This window comes from Schistocerca serialis, chromosome 7, assembly GCF_023864345.2.
Source record: "Schistocerca serialis cubense isolate TAMUIC-IGC-003099 chromosome 7, iqSchSeri2.2, whole genome shotgun sequence".
Classification (NCBI taxonomy): Eukaryota; Metazoa; Arthropoda; class Insecta; order Orthoptera; family Acrididae; genus Schistocerca; species Schistocerca serialis.
The window spans coordinates 599,857,360-599,869,792 of record NC_064644.1 but is presented as its reverse complement, the minus strand read 5'-3'; the positions used below and the strand labels follow the sequence as shown (position 1 = coordinate 599,869,792).

At 43.5% G+C, this 12,433-nt stretch overlaps 1 protein-coding gene across 1 annotated transcript in view; it reads left to right on the top strand.

The window, feature by feature from the left end:
* LOC126412343 (GRAM domain-containing protein 2A-like) overlaps nucleotides 1-12,433 on the top strand; it is a 669,092-nt gene that overhangs the window by 108,590 nt on the left and 548,069 nt on the right. The gene's annotated exons all lie outside the window — the stretch shown is intronic.

Sequence of the window (12,433 nt, the reverse complement as noted above, 5' to 3'; positions counted from 1 at the left end):
CGGTGCCAATAAAATATTTTCGCATTCGGAGACGAAAGTTGGTGATAAAAATGTCGGGAGAAGATTCCGCAGCGACGATAAACGCTTTTGTTTCAACGATGTCCACCCCCATCTTGTATCGTGTCTGTGACACTCTCTCTCCTCTATTTCTCGATAATCTCGAGGTACTCCGTTAATCCTGTCTGGTAAGGAGTCCATACCGCGCAGCAGTCCTCCAAAAGAGGGCGGACAAGCGAATTGTAGGCGGTCTGTTTAGTAGATCTGTTGCATCTTCTAAGTGTTCCGTCAACACATCGCAAACTTTGGTTCGCCTTACCCACAACGCTATCTGTGTGATCGTTCCAATTTCAGTTGGCCATAGTTGTAATTCCTATGTATTTAGTTGAATTTAAAGCCTTTAGATTTCTGTGATTTATCTTGTAACCGAAATGTAACGGATTTCTTTCCGTATTCATGTGGCCGATCTCTACTTTTCATTATTTAGAGTCAACTGCCACTTTTCACACAATATAGATATCCTGTGTAAATCATTTTGGAATAGAGTTTGATGTCCTGATGACTTTACTACACGGTTAACGACAGCGACATCTGCAAGTAATCTCAGAGGGTGGCTTATATTGTCTCCTAAATCGTCTATACACCCTAAATTCGGAACAGCAGAGGGCCTGTAACACTTCCTTGGAGAACGTCAGATACCTCTATCGTTCTACTCGATGATTTACCGTCGATTACAGGAAGTCACAAATCTAGTCGCACAATTCAAAGGCACACAGTTTTGATTACAATTGTCGTGTGAGTAACGGTGTCAAAGCCGTCTGGAAATCTGGAGTTACGGAAGCAGTTTGAGATCACCTGCTGAGAGCACTCATTACTTCGTGTGAACAAAGAGCAAGTTGTCTTTCGCAAGATCTACACTTTCTACGTGATGTCCCTAGGTTAGTTAGGTTTAAGTAGTTCTAAGTTCTAGGGGACTGATGACCATAGCCGTTAAGTCCCATAGTGCTCAGAGCCATTTGAACCATATACTAATGGTTCAAATGGCTCTGAGCACTATGGGACTCAACTGCTGAGGTCATTAGTCCCCGAGAACTTAGAACTAGTTAAACCTAACTAACCTAAGGACATCACAAACATCCATGCCCGAGGCAGGATTCGAACCTGCGACCGTAGCGTGAACCATATACTTTCTACACCCGAGCTCACTACGTGCCATTAGACCGTTACCTCCAAGTTAATTCATAATGTTCGAACGCAGTGTGTGTTTCAAAATCCTGCTGCAAATCGACGTCAGTGATATGGGTCTGGAATTCGTCGGGTTACTCCTACCTCCTTTCTACTGATGTGCCGTTTGGAACTTGCCAGTCCTTTGGTGCGGATCATCCTTCAACCCAGCGGATGCATATGATTTTTAAGCAGGGAACTACTATATCAGCAACTATCTAAAAGTAACCTAATTGGTGTATGATCTGGGCAGGAATATTTTCCTTTATTAAGTAATTTAATCTGTTTTGCTAAACAATGGGTATCAACTTCTAAGTTATTTTGATAGATGTTCTTGATTAGATTTCTGGAATGTTTACTTCGTCTTTTTTGGTGAAGGAATTTAGGAAAACTATGTTGAACAATTCCGTTTTAGTGGCGCTTTCATCGGTAATTTTAGCATTGGTATCGCACGGTGAAAGTATTGATTGTGTCTTTCCACTGTGTACTTTACGTACGACCAGAGTCTCTTTGAGTTTTCTGTGATTTCGAGACTGAGTTTCGTTCTAGAAGCTATGAAAGGCATCTCCCATTCAAATCCGCGCTAAGTTTCGAACTTCGGGAAAACATCGCCAATCTTGGAGAATTTGGGTTCTTTTAGTTTTGGCATGCCGTTTTGGTTGCCTCTGCAACAGCGTTCTGACCTGGTTCGTGTCGTACCAGTACTAGTCATTTGCTTTCATGTTCCACTCGCAAAAAGAGCAAGGGAAAAGTGCACTCTATATGCTTCCGTATTAGCCTTAATTTCTCATGCCTTCTCTCCGTGGTCCTTACGCTAAATGTATGTTTGTGACGGTAGAATTGTTCTGCAGTCAACTTCAAATGCCGGTTCTCTGAATTTTCTCGGTAGCGTTTCTCGAAAATAACGTCGCCTTCCCTCCAGAAATTCCCATTTTAGTTCCCAAAGCATCCCCATAACGACTGCGGGTTGTTCGAGCCTACTGGTAACAAATAATGCAGCCCCGCTATGAGTTGCTGCGATGTCTACCTTTAATCTCACCAGGTACGGATCCCTGACACTCGAGCAGTACTCAAGAATAGGTCGCACTTGCGTTCTATGGGGGGTCTCCTTTACAGATGAATCATAGTTTCCCAAAATTCTTCCAGTATCCTGCGAATGGACTGGGTTGCACGTTCCCTCGACTTAAATCCCATCGATCACGTGGGAGATTCGTTGGGGAGACGTCGACATACACCAGACACACACACTGTTAAGAACCATGTCCCGCCTTTTGTAATGTCTTGGGGGCCATCATAAATGACGGTGACTTCAGTGTAATCATCGTCTTAAAATAAAAGTGTCCTTTCTGTTCATCTCTTAGAGTATTTCTTTCAGTTAGGTACCTTCTGTACTGAAATGTTGCAGTTCCTTCTATGTTTGACCCAAGTTTTATCGAGCTACTTTACCTGGCTGTGGTACATCATGGGAAAGTTACATTCGTCCTTAAGTTTTGCAGACATTGTACTTATTATGGCAACAACGCCGTGCGTCACGTAGTGACTGTAGGCAGCTGCAGCTGATGCAAAGACTCTGTGTGCAATCTAAGATTAGCGTAGTCACTAAATTATCAACACGAAATGATTCAGAAGTTGAAAACGATGAGAAATCAAAATCACATGTGGAAGAACATAAGAATACACTAGTAAAAGGTTCGAGAAAACAAAAATGAAGTGGAAAAATTAGATTTTTTTCTTAAGAGCGTGGATGCGGTAGTCGCATGGACGGAATACGGGGTGTCCCACTCGAAAAAGGCCCTAGAAACAAACATTTGCTTAAATTACACGTAAAGGGTTTGCATAAAAATCAGAAAATGAAACGAAATGAGATTGTCATACCTTGTTCGTTGGAAAACAAAGATGAATCACAAAAAGTGCTGGAAGTGACCGCCCTCTACTTGTAAACACAGTTGAACACGACACTGCAGATTCTCAAATGTTGCCGCCAGAACCTCTGGTGTCACTGCCTGTATTCCACCAGATGATGTTCTCTCGTAAATCTTCCAAGTTGTGAAGTTTGTTCCCGTAGACCTTGCCTTTTAGGCCATCCCAGAGGAAAAAGTCAGTTGGTGTTAAATCAGGTGACCGTGGGGGCACAGTTCTTTCAAAATCACTCTACCAGTGAAAAGTGATTCGACCTCAGCCCTGGTCACTCGAGACTCGACACATGTGAAATGCGGTGCCTTCCAGTTGGTACCAGCCGAGAGTAAGTTCTTCAGCCTCCAACCGCTTCACAAATTCCGAAACATTTCGATGTAAACTGCATTTGTCACGGTTGACTCGGAAAAAAAAAGTCTGATGATGTGACGCTGTGATATTGTGCAGAACACGCGAATCATTTGTAAATGCAGGGGTTGCTCGGCCAGTGTACGTGGATTTTCATTACACCATAAACGTGTATTCTGAGAGTTCACATAGCCAGATGGGCGGAACCACTCCCCGTCACTGAACCACGTGTAATGCAGTATTCCGCGCGTCTGAGCAACAAATTGCTGAAACCAACGACAAAATGTAATTTGTCATTGACGTTCAGCTCGTGAACGACCGTAAACCTGTATGGATACGTATCAGCTTTCTTCGCAGCTCTGTTACATATGCTCCGTGACATTCCACATTTCTGAGATAAAGGCTTTGCAGGAGAGACCAACAATCGTTGTTTCATACCAGTCACTTTTTCTTCCCATAATGACGACCGTCCGCTACCATGAAGATCCAGCACCGTTCTACTGCTCTCAACCTTGTTCACTAGCTTTTGTATGCAGTATTGAGACGGTATACGCTGGTCACCAAACCGTTCTACAAATATTCGCTGACATGTCTTAATGGAACCAGTAATCCAATATCGTTTCCCAAGCAACGCGCGCTCTTCGACAGAATACAGAATAGCGATACATTAACTACACACTGAGGTCCAGCCACAGCAACGCGCGGAAACACCCTGTTGCGTCAAACGATGTTGCAGAGTGCAGTGTTCAACGCCAAACGTCTCAAATTACACGGTGCAACTTCACTGGAATTACTAGACATGTTTGTGGGGCCCTTATCGAGTGGGACGCCCTGTATATTCAGGGTCTTCGACAGAAGGTCAGCATTTAATGTGTCTGGTATTCCTGCGCTTATGTTGCTGCTAATGTTTTCACGCATGAGATTTGTTGTTGACAGGATTCAATTAGGCCTATCTGGAACGAGTAACAGCATTCGTTTGTTGTGAAAGAGCAATGCGCGAGTAGCAGGCAATCTCGTCGTCGGTGAAGCACAGTTTTTCAGCAGGCTTCCACATAACTTGCAAGCGGCCAGCGATGTACTACGTTTTGTAAAGCCAGACTGAAATATTTTCCATGAAAAGCACCTAGTCTCTGCAGAAATATCCAATTCCACACCGTGGAATTCTATTACTCGAAACAAACCACAAAATGTGAGCGCATTTTTACATTACTTGAAAGAGATGTAATAATAAAAGTAACTGAAAGTAATAATCAGAAAGACCTTTTCAAACAACTGGAGATAAACTCCATCCTGTGGTTACGAGCATACAACACTCTCCTGGTCACAGAACAAGATTTAAACTGAACTGACATTTACGCGCAAAGAATAAATACAAGACACAAAACAGCATTTTCCATCCTGGTGAAAATGTTTACAAAAACTTACCTAAGGAAATTAAAGAGATTTCTAAAACAAACGTATTAAAAATGCCAGTTAGAAAGAACTGGTGAAGCAATAAATTGTATACAGTGAAGTGTTACTTAGGAAATAAAGAATAGTAGTTTGCTAAAAAAAATTTCGCAAGTAAATATTAGACTATTAAAACATCTATGTAACATAATTTCCCAAGAAACACTCTATAGCGTTTTTTTTTTTTTCAGGAAAATACTACACCAAAGCACTGCAAAGAATAATACAAGCATCTTTTCATCTTTCCGAGACCAACCTTCCAATTGACGTAAAACAATAAAAAGTATAAGGTGCCCCACATGAGAACAAAGGCCGGCCGGTGTGGCCAAGCGGTTCTAGGCGCTTCAGTCTGGAACCGCGCGACTGCTACGGTCGCTGGTTCGAATCTTCCCTCGGGCATGGATGTGTGTGATGTCTTTAGTTTAGTTAGGTTTAAGTAGCTCTAAGTTCTAGGGGACTTATGACCTCAGATGGAAGTCCCATAGTGCTCAGAGCCATTTGAACCATTTTTTGAGAACTAAAAATAATCCGTTAAATTTTGGTTCCACGATAAATAATACAAATGTAAATTCTGTCAATTCAACCAACTACCCAGGAATTCACAATTACGAACAACTTAAACTGGAACGATAACGTAAGTAATATACCGGGGTACACGAACCAAAGACAGCGTTTTATAGGCAGAACATTTAGAAGATGCAACAAATCTACTAAAGAGACTAACTGCACTACGTTTGTCCGTCCTCTTCTGGAGTATTGCTGCGCAGTATGGTATCCTTAGCAGATAGGGTTAACGGAGAACACCGAAAAAGTTCAAAGAAGGGCAGCACGTTTTGTTTTATCGCGAAATGGAAAATTGTACTGAAATGCAGGAGGATCTGTAACGAATTGACGCATGGCGCAGGGAATGGCAATTGAATCTCAATGTAGACAAGTGTAATGTGCTGCGAATACATAGAAAGAAAGATTCTTTATCATTTAGCTACAATATAGCAGGTCAGCAACTGGAAGCAATTAATTCCATAAACTATCTGGGAGTAGGCATTAGGAGTGATTTAAAATGGAATGACCATATAAAATTAATCGTCGGCAAAGCAAATGCCAGACTGAGATTCATTGAAAGAATCCTAAGGAAATGCAATCCGAAAACACAGGAAGTAGGTTACAGTACACTTGTTCGCCCACTGCTTGAATACTGCCCACCAGTGTGGGATCCGTACCAGATAGGGTTGATAGAGGAGATAGAGAAGATCCAACGGAGAGCAGCGCGCTTCGTTACAGGATCATTTAGTAATCGCGAAAGCGTTACGGAGACGATAGATAAACTCCAGTGGAAGACTCTGCAAGAGAGACGCTCAGTAGCTCGGTACGGGCTTTTGTTGAAGTTTCGAGAATATACCTTCACCGAGGAGCCAAGCAGTATATTGCTCCCTCCTACGTATCTCTCGCGAAGAGACCGTGAGGATAAAATCAGAGAGATTAGAGCCCACACAGAGGCGTGCCGACAATCTTTCTTTCCACGAACAATACGAGACTGGAATAGAAGGGAGAACCGATAGAGGTACTCAAGGTACTCTCCGCCACACACCGTCATGTGGCTTGCGGAGAGTAGATGTAGATGTAGAAATTGGGAAGAGAGTGTCACGTGTACGATACGCGATTTGGGGAGGCAAACGTTAAAAAGAAAGCGTTTTTCGATGCGGCGAGATATTTTCACGTAGTTTTCGGTTCAAATGGCTCCGGGCACTGTGGGACTTAACATCTGAGGTCATCAATCCCCTAGACTTAGAACTACATAAACCTAACTAGCCTAAGGACATCACACACATCCATGCTCAAGGCAGGATTCGAACCTGCGTCCTTAGCAGTTGCGTGGTTCCAGACTGAAGCTCCTAGAACCGCTCGGCCACTGCGCACGAAGTTTAAATCACCAACTTTCTTCTATGAATGTCAAAATATTTTGTTGACTTCCATTTGCAAAGTAATGCCTGATTATCTAAGAAACTAAGGGAAATCGGAGGTCGCACGGAGAGATTTAGGTGTTCACTGATCCCAAGTGCTATTTGAGGGTGGAACAATCGTGGAATAGTCTGAAAGTGCTTCATTGGTTCACAGGCGTCGCGTCGGATAATGTTGTGAAAGCTGCCCAATGTTTCAACGTGACAATATTTTAAGGAGACCGGGGATATAGAAAACTCTGTGCCAGTGTGGAAAATCATGCACTGTCCAGACGTGTCGCACTGTCAAGGATAGATGCGCCAAACATAGACGTCACACCAGACTGGGTCAGCCAGAAAAGTCTCCTATGGGTGAACACTCTCTTGACACTGGACACAGCATGAACTACAGAGGGACAAAGATCGTTTCGTCCGTACGTACTCGGACTCCGTCATCAAAGAAGCAGACGAAATTCGTATAAGTAACGACCTGATAAATAGAGACACGGGGTTTCAACTCAACAAGTCCTGTAAATCAACATTGGCGGTACTTACAAGGGAACCTCCCCATCGCACACCCCTCTGATTTAGTTATAAATTGGCACAGTGGATAGGCCTTGAAAAACTGAACACAGATCAATCGAGAAAACAGGAAGAAGTTATGTGGAACTATGAAAAAAAATAAGCAAAATATACAAACTGAATAGTCCATGCGCAAGATAGGCAACATCTAGGACAAAGTGAGCTCAGGAGCGCTGTGGTCCCGTGGTTGCCGTGAGCAGCTGCGGAACGAGAGGTCCTCAGATTTAACTATAAGTTGGCACAGAGGATAGGCCTTGAAAAACTGAAAACAGATCAATCGAGAAAACAGGAAGAAGTTGTGTGGAACTATGAAAAAAATAAGCAAAATATACAAACTGAGTAGCCCATGCGAAAGATGAGCAATAACAAGGAAAGTGTGAGCTCAGGCGCGCCGTGGTCCGGTGGTTACCGTGAGCAGCTGCGGAACGAGAGGTCCTTGGTTCAAGTCTACCCTCGAGTGAAAAGTTTACTTTCTTTATTTTCGCAAAGTTATAATCTGCCCGTTCGTTCATTGACGTCTCTGTTCACTGTAATAAGTTTAGTGTCTGTGTTTTGCGACCGCACCGCAAAACCGTGGGATTAGTAGACGAAAGGACGTGCCTCTCCAATAGGAACCGAAAACATTTGATCGCGATGTCATAGGTCAACCGATTCCTCCATAGGAAAACACGTCTGATATATTCTATACGACACTGGTGACGGCATGTCCGTCACATGAGAGATAATAATTGTCTGAAAATAAATAAAAAAGTTTTCACTCGAGAGTTTTCAGTTTTTCAAGGCCTATCCTCTGTGCCAACTTATAGTTAAATCTGAGGGGGGTGCGATGATGAGGTTCCCTTGTTAGGCATCGTCGGCCGCAGACGAACGAATCCGGGTCAACACGGACGAAGAATCAAAGTCCGCACACTTAAAGTGGTCGCCAACACTCTACAAGTAAGTGCGCTGGGTCGCTACTTGCGGCAGCGCTCTTCCTGCGTCGCGAGTGCGAAGTCCATGGCCCGTCTGCCGGGCAGGGGGTACTGGATGTCGCCGTGCACTGTGGTTCAAATGGCTCTGAGCACTATGGGACTTAACATCTATGGTCATCAGTCCCCTAGAACTTAGAACTACTTAAACCTAACTAACCTAAGGACATCACACAACACCCAGCCATCACGAGGCAGAGAAAATCCCTGACCCCGCCGGGAATCGAACCCGGGAACCCGGGCGTGGGAAGTGAGAACGCTACCGCACGACCACGAGATGCGGGCCGTGCTCTGTGATACGTCCAAGATGGCGTTATAGCCCAACCCCTTGGCGCCTGCGCTTTTCCAGCGAGTCATTGCAGCAACACGTCAGTGAGCACCTCAAGATGACGAGCAGCTGTCTCGTTGAGATATGTGCACCTTCCACAACATTATTCGATGCGACGCCCGTGAACTACTGAAGCAGTTATTACGTCGGGAAAGCCTCAAACAGCACATCTAGTCTGAAAGTGTTTCTGTGTATCATCTGCTGTAAACTCTTACGTTGTGAATTGCAGAATAGTCATGCACATGAGGTGTAGCTGAACCTCACACTCTTTACGAAGGACTCAGATTCTCAGGCAAGCAAAAGGGACGTTGCGGCATATAAAATTTCAGCCGTATACTGTCCTGGTCATGACGTCAGTTGATAGTGTGTGTAGAGTGTGTGCAGCGACATGCGTTGAAAAAGTAATGAACAATGTAGCACTATTTTTACCATTCCTCCAGGAATGTATAGAAAAGCGGTATTGTATAACAGTAATTAGCCGACCGAGTTGCACTGTTTTAAACAGACCGGCCCGGTATTCGGGAAGATTTCCCAAAATGGTTCAAATGGCTCTGAGCACTACTGCTGACGTCATCAGTCCCCTAGAACTTAGAACTACTTAAACCTAACTAACCTAAGGACATCACACACACCCATGCCCGAGGCAGGATTCGAACCTGCGACGTAGCGGTCGTGCGGTTCCAAACTGTAGCGCCTAGAACCGCTCGGCCACACCTGCCGGCAGGATTTCCCAGTCCAGCCATCGTGATTTAGGTTCCTCGTAAACTACTCCAGGCAAATTCCGGGATGATTGCTATTACAAGACCACCTCTGACTAGATGTCCAATCCTTGTCAAACTAGACCTGTCAAAAGAGGAGCGTTATTTTCAGAAGCTTGACTTTGATAGAACACTCACAAATAAAATTAGTTCCTACCTTTACTCAAATGATTATAATTAAACGTGAGATTGCTAAGGTGGTCGAGGGCTTCAGTTCTTTCATTACATAGACTGCCAATCTTCGCCACATTATCTCATTCACCACATGACATGGGTTTTGAATGATTCAGCGTAATTCTCAGTCTTATCGTCGCCCATCGTATGTGTTATGTCATCCAAAACCATGTCAAACTTTACAGATTAAGTCCTGGCGAATTCGATGACAACATTTAGACAAGCATCGGAAAAATGCTGTGGTCTGTGTATTACAACATTGTAGCGACCGATTATTTATGTATTTATAATTCATGCCATAAACGGTATACCCTCTGCAAATTCATATGATAGGGACGTCTTTCATGGAACAGGCTGCTCTGGTCACTGAACAAACACAGACTACAAACGAAAATGGAGCGTGATAGGCAATCAGACAAAATGGAGGCCATATGGGACAAAGTTGGCCATTTATTACAACTCGATTACCACACGGAACACAGTGGACACAACGCAGACATATTGATTGTAGAAGGTCTGTTATTTACAGGCCGAAAACATTAACACATCAAATTAAGCTAATCAACAGCAAAGACCTATCAGGATGATTATATATATATATATAAATCGAATTAAGTCCTGGCCAATTCGATGACCGACATTTAGACAAGCGTCGGAAAAATGCTATGTGACCAAAAGTATCCGGACACCACCAAAAATACACGCTTCTCATATTAGGTGCATTGTGCTGCCACCTACTGCCAGGTACTCCATATCACCGACCTGAGAAGTCATTAGACATCGTGAGTGAGCAGGATTGGGCGCTCCGCAGAACTCACGGACTTCGAACGCGGTCAGGTGATCGGGTGTCGCTTGTGTCATACGTCTGTACGCCAGATTTCCACACTCTTAAACATCTCCAGGTTCGCTGTTTCCAATGTGATAGTGAAGTGGAAACGTGAAGGGTCACGTACAGCACAAAAGCGTATAGGCTGACCTCGTTTGTTGAGTGACACATACCGCCGACATTTGAGGAGGGTCGTAATGTGTAATAGGCACACATTTATCCAGACCGTCACACAGGAATTCCAAACTGCATCAGGGTCCAATGCAAGTACTACGACAGGCGGGAGGTGAGAAAACTTGAATTTCATGGTCGAGCGGCTGCTCATAAGCCCCACATCACGCCGATAAATGCCAAACGACGCCTTGCTAGGTGTAAGGGGCGTAAACATTGGACGATTGAACAGTGGAAAAAAGTGTGGAGTGACGAATCACTGTACACAATGTGGCGATCCGATGGCAGGCTGTGGGTATAGCGAATACCCGGTGAACGTCATCGGCCAGCATGTGCAGTGCCAAGTGTAAAGTTCGGAAGCGATGGTGTTACGTTGTTGTCGTGTTTCTCTTGTAGGGGGCTTGTACCCCTTCTTTTGCGTGGTACTATCACAGCACAGGCCTACAATGATGTTTTAAGCACCTTCTTGCTTCTCACTGTTTAAGAGCAATTCGGGGATGGCGATTGCATCTTTCAACACGATCGAACTCCTGTTCATAATGCACAGCCTGTGGCGGAGTAGTTACTCTACAATACCATCCCTGTAATGAACTGGCCTGCACAGAGTTCTGGCCTCAATCGTATAGAACAACTTTGGGATGTTTCGGAACCCTGACTTCGTGCCAGGCCTCACCGACCGACATCGATACCTCTCCTCAGTACAGCACTCCGTAAAGAATGGCCTGCCATTCCCCAAGAAACCTTGCAGCACCTAATGGAACGTATGCCTGTGAGAGTGGAAGCTGTCATGAAGGCTAAGGGTAGGCCAACAGCGTATTGAATTCCAGCAATACCGTTGGAGGGCGCCACCAACTTGTAACTTGTCATTTTCAGCCAGGTGTCCTATATATATATATATATATATATATATATATATATATATATATATATATATATATATATATTCGCGTAATCCAGTAAATTCACCACCATGCAGTTCCAGAAGCAATATAAGGACAGGTTATGTGATTATATCCAACATGGGAAAAAAAACAGTAATTTCGATCTAATTCTTTACATGAAATTCTTACCATTGATATAGGGGTTCGTTTTATTCATCATGTTTAGCATTCTCTAATAGGAAGGCTTCTTAACCGTGAACACACTGTGTTCGGCACCACACAAATGACAAGTTCGACGTGATGGAAATACAATAGTAAAAACTGGCTAGCGTAGGAACCGTGTTCGAATGTATGCTGAAAGTTTACTGAGGGCGACAGAGTGATTAGTTAAATTTAAACTACTAGGAACCAGGAGCCTATCACTCATGATATACAAAATGCTTTACGCCTGATGAAACTCATTCATATTACACAATACGATAAATTAGCACTCCACAAACCTGCATGCATAAGCTTATTAGACATGGGGGAGACACTGAAATATACCAAAAACGACCGTGCTGATGGCATGTGTTATGACTCAGATTAAGAAGAAAATACAATCGCAAGGTCATGCGTAAAACGCAAAATTAACTGTAAATAATATGCGATTCTCACTAATAACATTATTGATTGCTAAATCGATGTAAACGCATTGATTCCTACATATCCATCCACATTCTACCCTGTACAAGGAATCTGAATTTACAATACGCAATCTGCCAAAAAACAGAGATACTCACGACTCCACGGCCGTCGAAGAGTACCTTAAAAAAGCAGCCAATGTACTACCGTTGGAGACTTTTTTTAAATTGTTTTAATTTTTTTTTAATACAT